This window comes from Zalophus californianus, chromosome 4, assembly GCF_009762305.2.
Source record: "Zalophus californianus isolate mZalCal1 chromosome 4, mZalCal1.pri.v2, whole genome shotgun sequence".
NCBI classification, from domain to species: domain Eukaryota; kingdom Metazoa; phylum Chordata; class Mammalia; order Carnivora; family Otariidae; genus Zalophus; species Zalophus californianus.
The window spans coordinates 104,518,631-104,535,654 of record NC_045598.1 but is presented as its reverse complement, the minus strand read 5'-3'; the positions used below and the strand labels follow the sequence as shown (position 1 = coordinate 104,535,654).

Genomic DNA, 17,024 nt, shown 5'->3' with positions numbered 1-17,024 from the left:
GGGAGGAACCGCAGTGGAAGCAACTATACTTAAGAACCAGTGACAGCAGCACCAGGGAAAACGAACATCTGCAAAGGGAAGCAGCAATTACAATCACTCTGCAGCAACTCGGGCAGAGAAGTCAGTGCAAGTCCAGCACTTTTTGCTATGCACCCCCCCATTCCATTTACGAGAATACTCTGAGTTCAGAGCGAATTCATTTCTGCTGTGTTGAGGATTTAGTATTTGTAGGAAATGAGTGAAATTTTCTGACTAGGATTCCGGGTGAGGGGTCTTATTTTTACCAAGCTATCTATAATAGGATATATGGAGGGCGATATCCTTTTTTTTTTAAATTGTTTTGACATATTTGACATTTTATCCTTTTGCACTGTTGATTCCCCACTGCCAAGGTTCCTGGGCTGTCACTGTAGCGGTCAGCAGGGGAAGGATTAGAACGTTAGAACTCAGCCTCAATCCATTTCGCTTTTACCCCACTTCCTTTTCACTTTAAGGGCTTTAGCCTTCAGATTGAGTTTCTCTAAGGCCTTGTTTCCTTTCATACTCCTCTGGGGTTTACCAACAATGTCGTGTAGGTAATCTTATCCCAGCGTCATCACTTTAGATTCTTTTTTTTTTAAAGATTTTATTTATTTATTTGAGAGAGAGAGAATGGGAGACAGCACGAGAGGGAAGAGAGTCAGAGGGAGAAGCAGACTCCCCGCTGAGCAGGGAGCCCGATGCGGGACTCGATCCCGGGACTCCAGGATCATGACCCGAGCCGAAGGCAGTCGCTCAACCGACTGAGCCACCCAGGCGCCCATCACTTTAGATTCTTGATAGAAGGCCTGAATACACAGAGCGAGAGATTTGGAGAGAGAGAAAATGTGAGAGAGAGCGAGCGAGCATAAGCAGGGGGAGGAGCAGAGGGAGAGGGAGAAGCAGGCTCACATCTGAGCAGGGAGCCCCATGCGGGACTTGATCCCATGACCCTGAGATCATGACCTGAGCCGAAGCAGACACTTAGCCGTGGGAGCCAACCAGGCGCCCCTAAATGCTTTGAGATAAAGCGATCTTCCGGGGGTACGTTTTTGAGGTAAGTTCTCTATCGTAGTCCAATGGAACACCTGCATCTTTAAATTTTTACCTTAATTTCCCCAATCCTCAACCCCTGAGATATAGATAAACCAGTTTTTCTTTTTTTAGAGTACTATTTTTACAACAAGACGCCCTCCAGGGATTCTGGAGTCTCCAGCAGTAGAAATCGGATTTGAGCGTCTTGGGGAGAGAGCAACAGGCCTTGGTATTAGAGTGCTGACACTCTAATCACGGAGAAAAAGAAAAAGCGCCCCTCACTCCAGACTGTGCCCCTAATTTGATTTGCGGGACGCACGACAAAAAGTTGCGCAAAACCAGATTCTTAGGCCCAAGAGGGGACTCGAGATGCCAAGAGATTAAAAAGAGGTCAGGAACCGGGGCTACCCGAATTGCTCTGCAAGGGCGCTTTCCCAGTTGTCTTGGATTGGGCCACAAATGCCGCAATCCCGGTCACGTGCTCTCGCCCCGCCCGCCCCTTCCACCCCCTAGATAAGCGGGGGCCGGCGCGCTCCCGCAACTTTCAGTCAGCGAGCTGCGCACGCGCGGGGCGGCGGTGGGGGAACCCGGGGCGTCAACGGTCGGCGGAAAAACGCCCTCGCTCCTTCTTCCGCTTCCTTCCTCTTCCCGGTCCGCCCGGCTGCCGCGGGCAGAAACTCGCCGGCCAGTTCCTTCCTGAGGACCTTCCTTTTCATTCATTCTTTTACGTTTTCCAATCCTCGCTGAACGATTTACAGAGCTGCTGTTTTCTTCCTAATTTAATTTGAAATTTGAATTATTCTTGGGCTCACATTCATTAATATAGTTAGCAAGTATAAACGTTGGTGTGTTCTGTACATTTTCAAGCTTTCTAAGGTGGAAATGCAACTGGAGCTCAGGACACTCTGCTGCTGCTGCTTTGTGCATGCTTAAGTTTGCACTCGAGTGACTTGTTCTGTGAGCCTTGCTTCTGGTCTCCAGGAGCTAGCCAGTTATTTTGTGGTTTTCCTGTTTTCATTTTCCCTATTTAAAGCCAAACTTGCTGGATCTGAGTCTTAATAGTTCAGTCAAGTTGGTACCTAAGGGCGAAGCAATTCTGGAAAGTATTAGAGCAACCAACTACTCACAGACAAAGCACTGGAAAATGACACTTAGACCACATGTAAACTGATAAAGAGGTTTAACACAGGTTGAGGATTTTTTTGTTTTTTCTTTCTCTAAAAGGAAAGAATCGGTCCACTGGGGAAGGTTTGTAAAGGGGAGTAGCTTAGGACTTGAGTTTTTTTCTTCTTTTAGGTAGGGCAACTAAACTGCAGTTTGTTAGAAGTGTCTCAAACTATTGAAGAAAAACTCATCAAATTATACTTTTTATTGGGATTAGTAAGTCACTCTTCAGATAAGTTTGTGTATACAATTTTTATAAAAATCTCAAAGGACACTGGGGCACCTGGCTGACTCAGTCTGTAGAGCATGTGACTCTTGATCTCAGGGTTGTGAATTTGAGCCCCATGTTGGGTGTGGAGATTACTTAAAAATAAGATCTTACAAAAAAATTATAGTTGCTTAATTCTGTAGAAACAAACTCATCCTTTAATTTTTTAAAAAATTATTTTAAGTAATCTCTATACCCGAGGTGGGGCTTGAACTCAACCCTGAGATCGAGTCACATGCTCTACCGACTGAGCCAGCCCAGCACCCCTATAAATGTTTAACTCTAGTAAATCTAATGTGATTAGTTTCTCAGGCCTTTTCAATGGCTTTTATAAAAGTCACAAAACTGGACTAAATGAAGACCAACCACTTCATCTAAAATAAGAGATGGGAACATACCTGGATATTAAGAAGCCAAGATTTTCTGTTGGGTAACAGCATTTCTCAGAAAAGGATTTTCCTTTTGACAGGGTAAATATTTAGGAGGAAGATTCCTCCCCCTCCCCCATATTGAGAGATTGTGTTTTCAGTGTTGTTTTGATGTTGTCACAGGGAAAGTTGGTAGTGAATTTGTTTTTTTTTACAACTGGTAGAAGATTGAGAAACTACTTGCTGAGAAAAGGGTTATTGTTATCTGGTCTACATTAAGAGGCAAAGCCATCACATTGATCTCATGATAAATCTTTCCTTTTTGTGTCATCTATTTTCCCTTCCACCATTATTCTGTATCAGCTATGAGGTTGCTGTTGGAATTCAGGGACAAATAAGAGGTCATATAATGTAGGCCATTACATAATGATGAAATATCAATTCTGTGGTCTGTCTCTAAGGCTCTGTCCTTTTTTTTTTTTAAGATTTTATTTATTTATTTGACAGCGAGAGACAGCAAGAGAGGGAACACAGAGAGAGGGAGTGGGAGAGGGAGAAGCAGGCTTCCCGCTGAGCAGGGAGCCCGATGTAAGACTCGATCCCAGGACCCTGGGATCATGACCTGAGCCAAAGGCAGATGCCTAATGACTGAGCCACCCGGGTGCCCCTAAGGCTCTGTCCTTAATAGTAAAATACACTGTGCTAGGATGGTTGTAAAGCTGTCACTCTATGTTATATATTATTTTTAGTTCACATGATTGTGATTTACTTTCAGGTTTTTATGTGTTCTGTCTTCACAAGTCGGTCACAATTACCCGGTGAAGAAGAAAACCAATGGAGAGGTTATGTACATAAGCTTTTTAAGGTAAGGAGGTCTGTAGCTATGATAAAGGCATAATATGTGGAAGAATGTTCATTTAACAAACTTTTATAGAAAGTATTTTATTTTTTTATTATTTTTAAAATATTTTATTTATTTATTTGTCAGAGAGAGAGCACGCAGGGGAAGCAGCAGGCAGAACAGGCAGAGGGAGAAGCAGGCTCCCCACTGAGCAGGGAGCCCGATGTGGGGCTTGATCCCAGGACCCTGGGGGCATGACTTGAGCCGAAGGCAGATGCTTAACCGACTGAGCCACCCAGGTGTCCCAGCAAACTTTTTTTTTAAAAGACTTTATTTTTAAATAGTCTCTACACCCAGCATAGGGCTTGAACTCACAACCCCGAGATCAAGAGTTGCATGCTCTACCCAATGAGCCAGCCAGGTACCCCTAAAAAACCTTTTAATACCTTTGTTTAAGGCACTAAAGTGCATGGAAAACGAAGATGAATAATATGCAACCCTATCCCTTGAAGAATCCAGTCTAAACATGAGATTATGAGCCAAGAGAAAAATGATAGAAGATAGACGAATAACGAAGCTTGTGCCCAGGAAGCTCAGAGGGTACAGAACCTTGATTTGCTCACTTCAGTGAAGATCTGATTTTGTCAATGCAGGTAGGAGGGATAGACTCGTGCCATGAAAGCTCAAAGAGACTGCTGTCTACACCTCTTGTCAATTTATTGGTTTTTTGGGAGATTATACATTTATATTGAATGTAGTATTCTTGTTTATTCTTGTTTAATGTTTGAGATCAGTGCTCATCAATAAAAATATAATACTAATCACAAATATGAGCCACAGAAGTAATTTTAAATTTTCTCGTATCCATATTAAAAAAGTAAAAAGAAACAGGTAACATTAATTTTAATAATTATTGTATTTAACCCAATATATCCAAAATGTTATAATTTTAACATATAATCAATATATAACCAATACTGAGATATTTTACATTCTTTTTTTCATACTAAGTCTCTGAGATCTGGGGTGGATCTTACGCTTAAAGCACATCTCAGGATTAGCCACATTTCAAGTACTCATGTGGCTATGTGGAGGTCTAGAATATTTTCTTCCTAGAAAAAGGTAACTGGGAGGCCAAGTTATAATCAGAGCATGGAAATAGAACAGAAGGTGCTAGATGGTCTTGAGGGATATTTGTTGGTCTGGCAGGCATGATGAACCTATCCTGATGCACCTTTTTCATGGTGTTAGTATTTGTTGTATTTAGCATGTCTTGCCTCAGGAGCTCAAGGCTAATATGGCCAAATTTTTCTCCTGATTTTATGTAAATTGCTTTCTTCTATTAACATACTTTGTATTCAAACAGGTTTTAAATTTTTTAACCTCTTTTATTTAAAAAAAATTTTTTAAAGATGTATTTATTTATTTGAGGCGGGGGGCCTCAAATAAGGGCAGAGGGAGAGAATCTTCAAACAGAAACCCCACCGAGCTTGAAGCCTGACGCTTGGCTGGATCCCATGACCCATGAGATCACGACCCAAGCTGAAACTAAGAGTTGGACACCCAGCCGACTGGGCTACCCAGGTACCCCATGCCTCTTTTATATTTGGTCACATTTGAACACAGACTAGTTAATTTTTGGTCTGTATATCTCTTCACCTAAGCAGTACTTTCTTTCATGGGGTTAATATTATAACTGGCTAACTTTATCCATGATGTGTTTTTTAAAAATAAATATTTTTTATTATAAATGTATTTTAAGAATGTAAATTACATGGGGCACCTGGGTGGCTCAGCTGGTTAAGCATCTACCCTCCGCTCAGGTCATGATCTCAGGGTCCTGGAATCCAGCCCCATGTAGGGCTCCCTGCTCTGTGGGGAGTCTGCTTCTCTCTCTCCCTCTGGCCCTTGCCACCCTCATGCTCTCTCTCAATCTTAAAAAAAAAAAATGTAAATTACAATCATATTACTAAAAACTTGGAAAATAGAGGAAAGCAAATAAAAACTACCACAATATAATAATTGCTTATTATAGTGTATATTTTTAGAGTTGGAATCATAGACTATAAATTAATATTCTGTCTATTTTTCCTTTAATATAATAATATATAAAAACTTTCACCCATATTATTAGAATTTTGAATGAAATGGTTTTCAAAACAAATGGAATTTCAAATGAAATAAAATTTTAATCTGTGGGGGCACCTGAGTGGCTCAGTTGTTAAGCGTCTGCCTTCAGCTCAGGTCATGATCCCAGGGTCCTGGGATCGAGCCCCGCATCGGGCTCCCTGCTCAGCGGGGAGCCTTCTTCTCCCTCTCCCACTCCCCCTGTTTGTGTTCCCTCTCTCCTGTCTCTCTCTCTGTCAAATAAATAAATAAAATCTTAAAAAAAATTCTAATCTGTGGTTATAGCATAATTTATCCAATACTTTTTTGTCTAACTGTTTATTTCTCTCTTTTTCTTTTTTTCTCTTTCTGTGTGTGTGTATAAATAACCCTCTAGTGAACAGCTTAACACTATGATTGCATTCCCATTCCCATATTTTAGGATAGTTCCTTAGAATAAAATCCAAGAAGTGGAATTTCTAGGTTAAAGGGCATAAATATTTTTATGATTCTTTTTTTTAAAAGATTTTATTTATTTCAGGCAGAGAGTGAGCACGAGCAATGGGGAGAGGTAGAGGGAGAGGGAGAAGCAGGCTCCCTGCTGAGCAAGGAGTCTGATGCAGGACTTGATCCCAAGACCCTGGGATCACTACCTGAGCCAAAGCAAGCACTTAACTGACTGAGCCACCTAGGCACCCCTATTTTTATGATTCTTAATTGCCAAATTATTTTCCAAAAGGACATTTAACAAGCTATCATTGATGATGAGAATAACAGTTTTACTTCACTTGTCCTGGTGATGGTTATTGTCTGTCTTAAACATTTACTTATTTAATAGGCTTATACATTCATTTATTCATTAAACATTTATTGAGTACTTATTATGCTCCAGGCAATGTCCTAAGCTCTCATGACACAGAAGTGAATAAAAGACAAAAATTCCTGTCTTCCTAGATCCTCTTGGATGAAACAATCAGCTAGATAAATAAAACATAGGTGCTAAGGGATGAAAATAAAGCAAGGAGTGTCACTGGGTGAGCATTTTAATTAGAGTGGCTAGTAAAGATCTCATTGAGTAAGTGACAAAATTAAAAATATATTTTAAATTTAAATCACAAGCCTACAGAAAACTTGCAAGTATAGAAGCAAAACCTTTTATTTTCTGAAACATTTGATAATTACCCATGTAATGTCCCACCTCCCCAGATAGTTTAGTGTGTTTTTACTACAAAGACATTTCTCCTACATAACCAAAATATAAACACCAAAATAAGGTATTAACACTGAGACATTAATACTGTCTTATCCTCATACCCCAGTCAGATTTTTGCCAATTGTCTCAGTAATGCCCTTTATAGAAAAAGGATCCTGTTCTGCACCAAGTTGTTGCTTTTAGTTATCATTTCTCTTTAGTATCCTTCAGGCTGAAACAGTTTCTCAGTGTTTCTTCAGCTCTCCTGACCTTGATACCTTTGAAAATTCCAGGCCACTTATTTTGTAGAATATCCCCTAGTTTAGGTTTATCTGCTGTTTCCTCATAATTAGACTTAGGGTTATTCATTTTTGGTGGGACTATGACAGAAACAATGCTGTGTTCTTACTGCGTCTTATCAGGTGGCACATAATTTCTGTTTGTTCCATTACTGATAATGTTTAGTTTGATCACTTGATTTAGATGGTATCTTTCAAGCTTGATCACACTCCTCATCAAACTTTCAGTTTGTTTGTTTATATGTATATGAGCTCAGTTTCCTATTTTAGTCAGTGAGTGAGTGTCATTATTTTGGTGTTCAAATCGTTCTTAGATTTTCCCATTGGAACCTCTTCAAGCTTAGCTTCTATGTCCTTTTGCATGGCCCCATCGTTCTTTGAGCACTTCCTTGTTTTCTGGTACACCAGTATGTTCCAGGCTTATCCAGGCTTATCTTGTACTTTCCTGGCCCAGCCCTGGAATCGGCCATTTCTCTGAGGAGCCCTTGAGAATGCTATTTTGAAGTCACACTTTGGTGCTACTGGGGTTGAATGGATTTGCTCCTCCCAGTCCCTTTTAATAGACAGAGAATATATGTGTATATATAAATTTATATATAGATGTAATATATACACACACAACATACACGTAATTATATCTATATTTGTGTCTATATATCTATATTGAAAACCATGAATTCATTCTAATTTCAACCTAACACCTCAGGGTTCATTCTAGTTTTATCCCCTTTCCATCTTTGTGCCTCTATAATCTGACAGTGAGAAATCAGCTCCCTTTATCCTCTATTTACTTATGTGATCAAACCCTCTGTGTATTATCAGTCTCTTCCTCTGCTGCCACACCTTTCCCTGCCTCAATGCCTTTCTGACCTCATTCAGCATGCCCCCACCTCGCTCAGGTCTGACATCCCATGCATGCCGGGCCCCTCCTCTGCAAGGGGTCCCCCTTAGCCTTCTTGGCTCTGACACACCTCTGTGCACTAGTCTACCTAGGTCTGGCCCATCCTAATGTCTGTAGGACTGAATTGTTTAGGAAAGGAAGAGAAAGGGAGGAGGAAAAAGTAAAGGAAATTTTTTATTTATTTTTTATTTTTAATTTTTATTTTTTTTAAAGATTTTATTTATTTATTTGACAGAGAGAGACAGCGAGAGCAGGAACACAAGCAGGGGGAGTGGGAGAGGGAGAAGCGGGCTTCCCGCTGAGCGGGGAGCCCGATGTGGGACTCGATCCCAGGACCCTGGGATCATGACCTGAGCCGAAGGCAGACGCTTAACGACTGAGCCATCCAGGCGCCCAGTAAAGGAAAATTTTTAGTAAAGACCCAAAGGACATGAGAAAGCTAACTATTTGATACCTTGGTAAGACCATTTCGGATAAGGAATAGCAAGGGTAAAGGCTGTGTAGTAGGAGCCTGGCTGGTGTGGTGGAGGGATGTCAAGGCCATATGGCTAGAACAGTGTCAGCAAGAAGGATGGCAATATTAGATAAGGTCTTGGAGATAAGGGGTAGAGCTGGGTAAGAAGGGAACAGGTCATGTAGGGTTTGTATGGTCTTTGGATTTTAGTCTTAATGGGAATGGGCAACAATTGGAGAGAGTTGAGCAAAGAAGTGAGAGCATCTGCCTTAGGTTTTAACAGGTTCACTTCGGCTATTCTCTGGAAAACAGAGGAGGAGGGGCAAGGACAGAAGCCAGGACACAAGTTAGGAGGCTATTGCAATAATCCAAGTGAAAGATGTTGGTGGCTTGGATCCTGGTGGTGATGGAAGAAGTGAATTGAATTGTGGGTATTCTGGAGGCGGAGCTGACAGGAATCGCTGACTGATGAGATGTGGTAGATGTGGAAAAAAGCGGAGTCAGGGTAGTACCAAGATTTTTGGCCTGGGCAACAGGAAGAATGGGATTGCCATTCCCTGAGAAGGGGAGGACTGCAGGGGGAGCGGGTTTGGGGGAGAGAGGTAGTATCAGTAGTTCAGACTGCAATACATTTTCATTAAGTTTGAGTCACTTGTTAAAAATCCATGTGGAAATGGCAAGTAGGCAGCTGAATATTTCAGTCCAAGCTGGAGATACAGATTTTGGGACTCATTGATAAATAGATGCTATTTAAAGCCATGAGACTGGATGAGATCATTAGGGAATGAGTAGAGATAGAAAAAAGAGAAGTCTAAGTACTGAATTCCTAGAGCATTTCAACACACAGAAGTTGGGGAGATGAAGAGCAAAAGCGGCTAAGAAGGAGCTGTCAGAAAGGTAGGAGGAAAAGTAGGTAAAAAAGTTACCTCATTGTTGCTTTCATTTGCATTTCTTTGATTACTGGTTGCAAGTTCCTTTGTAGATTGTTTATAACCTTTATCAATGGGCTTTTAATGTTTGATTTAAAAAAATCAATTGTATTAATTTGTTTATGTAATAGAGACTTTAACCCTTTGTCATACTAGGTAAAAAATATTTCTTCTATTCATCTTATTTTGGTTATATGAATGTTCAAAATATTTATGTAGTAAATCAATTAGTGTTTTTATTTGTGATTCGTCTTATTCTTATGAAGCCTAGAAATTTGTCTCATCCTCCAGAGATTTGATGATCATTGAATTCTATTTTATTCTAGCTTTTAATTGTCTTGATTTATTTTTATTGACTTGTGGACAGCCTAGAATTAGTTGTTGTGCATAATGTGAGGTCAGAGTTTAAACCCGTATTTCCTCAAGCAAGAGGGCTCAGGCAAACACCAGCAAGCATTATTTGGTTCAAGCAGTAATTCATAAATAGAGGGATCAGCAGGATGCATGTGGCCATGTGCTCACCATCCAGGAGAGTGATGGGCTTGAGTGTACCAGGTGCACTGTGGTCAAACATGGGAGCGGCCTTGAGAGTGGATGGAGCTGAATTTGGGTGTCAAATAGCCTGAGCTTGGGTGCCAGTTCTTGAGAGAGCTGCTGGGAGTGCTGGCTGCCCAGCGCTTGGATACTCTGGGGGAAGGTGAGATCAGGCACCTCTAGATACCAGCCAGCTCATTGTCAGGTAACCTTGGGAGAGCCCCCTGGATCATTCTTTGGACAATGTTTGTTGTTTCTCCACACCCCCAAATTGTTAGTTATTCCAACACTACTTATTATTGAATAATCTATCCCTTTGCCAGTGATTTGTGATATCTTTTTAAACATATGTTAAATTCTTATGTATTATTTATATATATTTTTAAAGATTTTATTCATTTATTTGACAGAGAGAGACAGAGCGAGAGAGGGAACACAAGCAGGGAGAGTGGGAGAGGGAGAAGCAGGCTTCCTGCCGGGCAGGGAGCCTGACGCGGGGCTCGGTCCCAAGGACCCTGGGATCATGACCTGAGCCGAAGGCAGACACTTAACGACTGAGCCACCCAGACACCCCTGTATTATATTTTATATATGTCTAATTATTTGAAAATATTAGTATCATTAACATCAGGATATTTACATCATTAAGTTACATTTTAAACATGTATTAATCTGTAAAACGTACTATCATTTAATACAGGAATAAGTGTTACAGCATTATTATATGTATTTACTATTCCTATTTCTGAGACGTCTTAAGTTCTGTAATATCAGAATTTTCTCTCTCTAGCTTGAATGCTTCAACAGTAGAGAATTTTCAAATAAAGACAATGCTAAAAATAATGGTTTTCTATTTGATTAAGGCAGAAATTTGCAAGTAGGTTTATTTTCATTTCACTTTTGAATACATTTGATTTTTGTTACACTCTTGAAGATGAGGTATTTTTTTATTATTCCTTTATAATTATAAGTGGCTACTAATGTTATGGTTTATCTTTTTTAGTTACCTAGAAGATGTCCTCCTAACCTGAAAATGAAATTATCCATTGGAAAAAATACTAGTAAGGTTAATACTGACTACTAAAAATGAGTCTTACCTATAATATATTGAAAGAATAATTCAACAACCGAAGAATGCTTATCTCAGAAATTTGAGGATGGTTCAATAATAAATCTAATCTTAAAACTTTGAATATGAAAAATATATAATAATACTTCTATATATAGAGAGAAGATATATATACAGATATATATACTCTTGGGGTACCTGGGTGGCTCAGTCGTTAAGTGTCTGCCTTCAGCTCGGGTCATGGTCCCAGGGTCCTGGGATCGAGCCCCTCATCGGGCTCCCTGCTCCTCGGGGAGCCTGCTTCTCACTCTCCCACTCCCTCTGCTGTGTTCCCTCTCTTGCTGTGTCTCTCTCTGTCAAATAAATAAAAATCTTTAAAAAAATTATATACTCTATATATATAACATTCTATTTTAAGTACTGATTAGGAATGAAATAGAAGGACAACTCGACATGATAAAATCTTTTTCAAAATGACAATGCTATTCTTAATGGCAAAATAAATAAGAATATTTCCATTAAAATGAGGAGCAAAATTAAGGGATGCTAGCTGTTGCCTGTGCAAATAAATGAAGACCAACCAAACAAGAAAAACAAAAACTATTTATTCTGAGTTTGCTATAACAAGGGAGTCAGCTACCATCACTGGAGTTTTGTCAGTTACTCAAAGGCAGGCAGAAGATTGGGAAAGCTTTACAGTAGAGAAAAGGGAAAGCCTCACATGTGCTCCGCCCAACTGGAGACTATTGGCATGGGGAAGCTTGTAGACAGGCTAACTAGAAATGGGACATCCTATGCGATTGGTTAAGGGTGCATATTTTGCTTTCTATTGTTGGTCCCATGTTGGAAGTTGGGACCAAAATTGGGAAGGCTGTCAGTTATTAATGAAGTCATGGCCATTTTGGGCAGATTGTTACAGAAGTTATTGTTTAGCTTCTCGGATTGTCACTATAGATAGCAACCTGGCTTCCTGTAAGTCTGACTTGTAAGAGGCTGGCTTCCTGTGTTGTTTATTGTAGATAAGGGGTTGGTTTCCTGGGCAGGTGGCTGCAGCTTGTGGGCCAAGGTTCTGTTTTCTCTATGGTCTGGCCATTGTCCATTTGTGTATTTAGTCTCTCAACCACTGTGATTTAAAATTGTTTTGAAATTTCTGACTAATGCAATCAGAGAGTAAACAAGTGATTTAAATTCGGAGAGGGTGCAGAAAGTAGATGGTGGAATTTTTATGTTAAACTAAACATTTGAATTAATAAAGTTGTTTAGGAAAAAGCACTCTACTGTTCTGGCAATAATTAGGTAAGAAATGTAATGAAAAAAGCTTTCATTCACCATACCAACAAATAAAATTTAGGGATGCCTGGGTGGCTCAGTTGGTTAAGCAGCATCTGCCTGGGGCTTAGGTCGTGAATCTGGGGTCCTGGGATCAAGCCCGCATGGCATCAAGCTACCTGCTCAGCGGGGAGCCTGCTTCTCCCTCTGCCTGCCGCTCCCCCCTGCTTGTGCTCTCTCTCTGACAAATAAATAAATACAATCTTTAAAGCAAACAAACAAACAAACCCAAAATAAAATTTATAGTTATGCTCTTAATGGAGTATGTTTGATCTATGTAATCCAAACTATCAAAGATAAAATTTATAGTTATGCTCTTAATGGAGTATGTTTGATCTATGTAATCCAAACTATCAAAGATAAAATTTATATTTATGCTCTTAATGGAGTATGTTTGATCTATGTAATCCAAACTATCAAAGAAACTATTACCAGAAGAAAAAACACTGGAAACACCTTTTAATAGAAACACTCTCGGGCGCCTGGGTGGCTCAGTCGTTAAGCGTCTGCCTTCGGCTCAGGTCATGATCCCAGGGTCCTGGGATCGAGTCCCACATCGGGCTCCCTGCTCGGCGGGAGGCCTGCTTCTCCCTCTCCCACTCCTCCTGCTTGTGTTCCTGCTCTCGCTGTCTCTCTCTGTCAAATAAATAAACAAAATCTTAAAAAAAAAAAAAAAAACCACTCTTAATTTTTCACCACTGAATGAAAGGAGAGGCATGCTAAGTTTTGGATGGAAAGCCTAAGCATTGTAAATATTTCAGGCCATCTTAAATCACCTTAAAAATTTAATACAATTTCTATTTAAATTCTCAATGGAATTTTTTGGGAGGCAAACTAAAATTTTTTTCTAAAGTTGATCTAAAAGAATAAACAAAGAGCAAGACATATTTATTCATTCAATACATATTTCTTGATTTCTGTGTTCCAAACTCTAGGGGTACATTAGTGAACAAGGTATTAACGTTTTAAAGTAATCCGATGTGAGTAAAATGTGTTTTCTTCTTTTCTAATGGATTGTTATCATTAACAAATTTAATTTTATGAAGATGTAGACCTGACATAAAAATTTTTGTTTTAAAATTTGTTTAAACAAATAAAAGTAGAAGTGTTAACATCTTTCTTCTTTTTTTTAAGATTTTATTTATTTATTTGACAGAGAGAGACACAGCGAGAGAGGGAACACAGCAGGGGGAGCAGGAGAGGGAGAAGCAGGCTTCCTGCGGAGCAGGGAGCCCAACATGGGGCTCGATCCCAGGACCCTAGGATCACGACCTGAGCCGAAGGCAGACGCTTAACAACTGAGCCACCCAGGCGCCCCTAACATCTTCTCTTTCTTATTAAATTCCTGTTATAGCACCTCCAAAAGGAAAACTCCTGGAGGGCAGAAATTTGCCTTTTCTACTTTTTGTAGCAGTGCCTTGTTTATAATAGTGTTTAGATTTTTATAATCCCCTCAGTTATTAGTTGTCCTTTACAGAAATGCAAGAAGGGAAATATTTCAAATATAGGTTAAACATGGCTAGAGTTTACTTTTCTTGAAGTATTTTCCCTTAAACTCACATTGTACTTGTTTGTTTAGACAGAAAACACAAGGTTGTCTAGAGACATTTTATCATATCAAGGAAGGAGAAAAATAATCCCTAAATTACTATACATATTTAATCAACATATTGCCAATTCAGGTTAAATTGCTTAGTACAAGGAATACCTTGATGTCCATGTTTATGCCAGCTGAAAATAAAGAAAATGTTCTATATTGAATTAATTAACTCTGTGGACACTAAGAAGCAATGAACTCATGTTCTAATTGAAAGGCCAGATGCTATTGAAACAGGACAAGAAGAGATGAAGCAAGAGAATTTCTGAAGTTTACTTTCTTAAACTGTAAGTGCTAAGTTAAACCAATTTCTTACATTTCAAATCAGGGAAGAACACATTTTGGCCAATTTAGGAAATAGCATCTGGATTAAATGCTCTTGTTTTTCATAAGTACTTTGGAAAAGATGTGTACAGAATTTTCTTCATAAAGTTTCAAGAACAAAATCATAAGCAACAATGAACGTTATGTTTGGAATTGTATCTTTCTAAATTTGTCCATGGGTTGGCAAAGGAGGGAAAGTTGTTTTCTTTGGGGAGTATATGCCATTATTGTGGTTATTTGAAGGTAGATTTTAATTATAATTCCTTAAGGAGTGTCTCAATAATACTTCTACCTGAGAAGGACTAGTGTATGGACGCTTGCTGTCAGAAGGGCTATGGGAAGTTGTCCCAGAATGAGGCATGGCAGGCACTGTGTAGGGAGCCTTCACAGTGGATGCTTTCACTGTTAAAATACCAGTGAAATGAAGTGAGAACACACTATCAGCCAATTCCCTCTATCTTCAGGCTCTAGTGGAGAATCCCTTCCTTGTCTTTTCCAGCCCTCATTGCTAAGCTCGTGGCCCCGTCATCTTCATAGGCAGCCTCTGTATCACTCTGATCCCTGATTCCGCGATCATATCTCCTCTGACTTTCCTGTCTCCTTCTCATCTATAAGGACCCTCGTGATGGCATTAGGCCCAGCCAGATAATTCAGACGAATCTCCCCATCTCAAAACCCTTAACGTAATCACACCTGCAAAATCCCATTTACCATGTACGTATTATACTCACAGGTTCTGGGGATTGGGACATGGACTTCTGGGGTGGGGTGGGGCGATTATTCTGACTACCACAATTCCTTTAAATCAAAACCTAAGGAAATAGTTCCTTCATGGAGAAGTTTAAAGTGATGTGAAATTAGCAATGAGTATAAAAACTAATTTCTAGAATAATTTGCTTTTTTTTTTTTAAGATTTTATTTATTTGAGAGAGCATGCATGAGGTGGGGGGCAGGGGCAGACAGAGAGGGATAAACAGACTCCCCCCTGAGCAGGGAGGCCAGGATCATGACCTGTGCCCAAGGTGCTTAACCAAGCTTAACCAACTGAACCACCCAGGTGTCTCTAGAATAATTTGCTTTTTAAAAAATTTGTGAATGCTTTAAAATAATTGCATATTACAGAATAACCTGGACTTTCTGTATAACTGAAAAAAGTTACGAAGGGTGCCTGGGTGGCTCAGTCGTTAAGCGTCTGCCTTTAGCTCAGGTCATGATCCCAGGGTCCTGGCATTGAGCCCCTCATCAGGCTCCCTGCTCTGCGGGAAGCCTGCTTCTCCCTCTCCTACTCCCCCGGCTTATGTTCCCTCTCTCACTGTGTCTCTCTCTGTCAAATAAATAAATAAAAATCTTTAAAAAAAAAGTTATGGAAATAACTCTCAAATATCACTTGGTGACATATATGTCTCCTCTCTGATCAGAGGGATATCTTTCTAGATTTTGTTTTCCTTTGGTCCAAGTTATGTAACTTTTCTGTGTTATCATTTTAAATATACATTCTAAACCATTTGACTGTCCTTTAAAGGCTAAAACCTATTTGTGCCTTGCTTTATTATATGATTAGAAGACTTTCTAATTGAATTGAATTAGAGCGGATAGGATGAAACCAATATATACAGAATCAGGAAAGCAGAAACTTCTCAGAGGAGATCAGGGAGCGATCACAAACTGCTCTGTGTAGCTAAAATAGATTTCTATCCCAAGATTCTGCTAATAAGAGCTTGACAATTAAAGAGCTGTAGTATTTCCAATTTCACTAAGTAGTAAATAAAATAGATTGGAATACATTAATAAAAAGTGTTATACTCTTAGTCATATAATAAAAATTGTTAATTGAGTCTTATTTATTGTTTTTTTTCTTTAATAAAACCAATTAACTCAGTGAGAAATTTGATGAGGTGAGGAAGTTACATTCAGTGCCAGTCCAAACCTGGGTAGCTTAGTTGGTTAAGCATCAGACCCTTGGTTTTGGTTCAGGTCATGATCTCAGAGTCCTGGGCTGGAGCCCTGAGGGGAGCCCCACCCTGTTGGGCTCCCTGCTCAGCAGGTAGTCTCCTTGCCTCCTCCTGCCCCTCCCCCTGCTCTCATGGGTGCTCTCTCTCTCTTAAATAAATAAATCTAAAAAAAAAAAAATCTAGTCCTCAGTCATTCGTAGGTTTTAAAATTCACAGAATCAGGATTTATTTTTTAAAATTGTGTTTTAAAGATTTTATTTATTCATTTGTCAGAGCACAAGCAGGGGGAGTGACAGGCAGAGGGAGAGGGAGAAGCAGGCTCCCAGCCAAGCAGAGCACCCGACGCGGGGCTCGATCCCAGGATCCTGGGATCACGACCTGAGCCGAAGGCAGCTGCTTAACCTGAGTTAAGGGTTAGCTTAGGTGCCCCAGAATCAGGATTTATAAGCATAATGTGCTTACATGAGGAATAATCATCACAGCAGATCTGAATAAACCCTTTTAATGTAACTTTCTAAAATCCACGTCTGAAACTCCTTTCGATATTTTGCAAGAACTTTCATATTATGTTTATAATTATTATGTTTCGTATTATGTTAGAACACAATACAGACACACACCTCACCCCCTCCTTCCTCCGTCTT

The 17,024-nt window shown here is 39.8% G+C and overlaps 1 long non-coding RNA gene across 1 annotated transcript; it reads left to right on the top strand.

Moving 5' to 3' along the window:
* The first annotated feature begins 1,711 nt into the window (after positions 1-1,711).
* Positions 1,712-4,580, top strand: LOC113909021. Its single transcript, XR_003515667.1, has 3 exons — positions 1,712-2,955; positions 3,629-3,718; positions 4,152-4,580. It is a non-coding gene; the product is annotated as an uncharacterized LOC113909021 (long non-coding RNA).
* Positions 4,581-17,024: the final 12,444 nt, after the last annotated feature.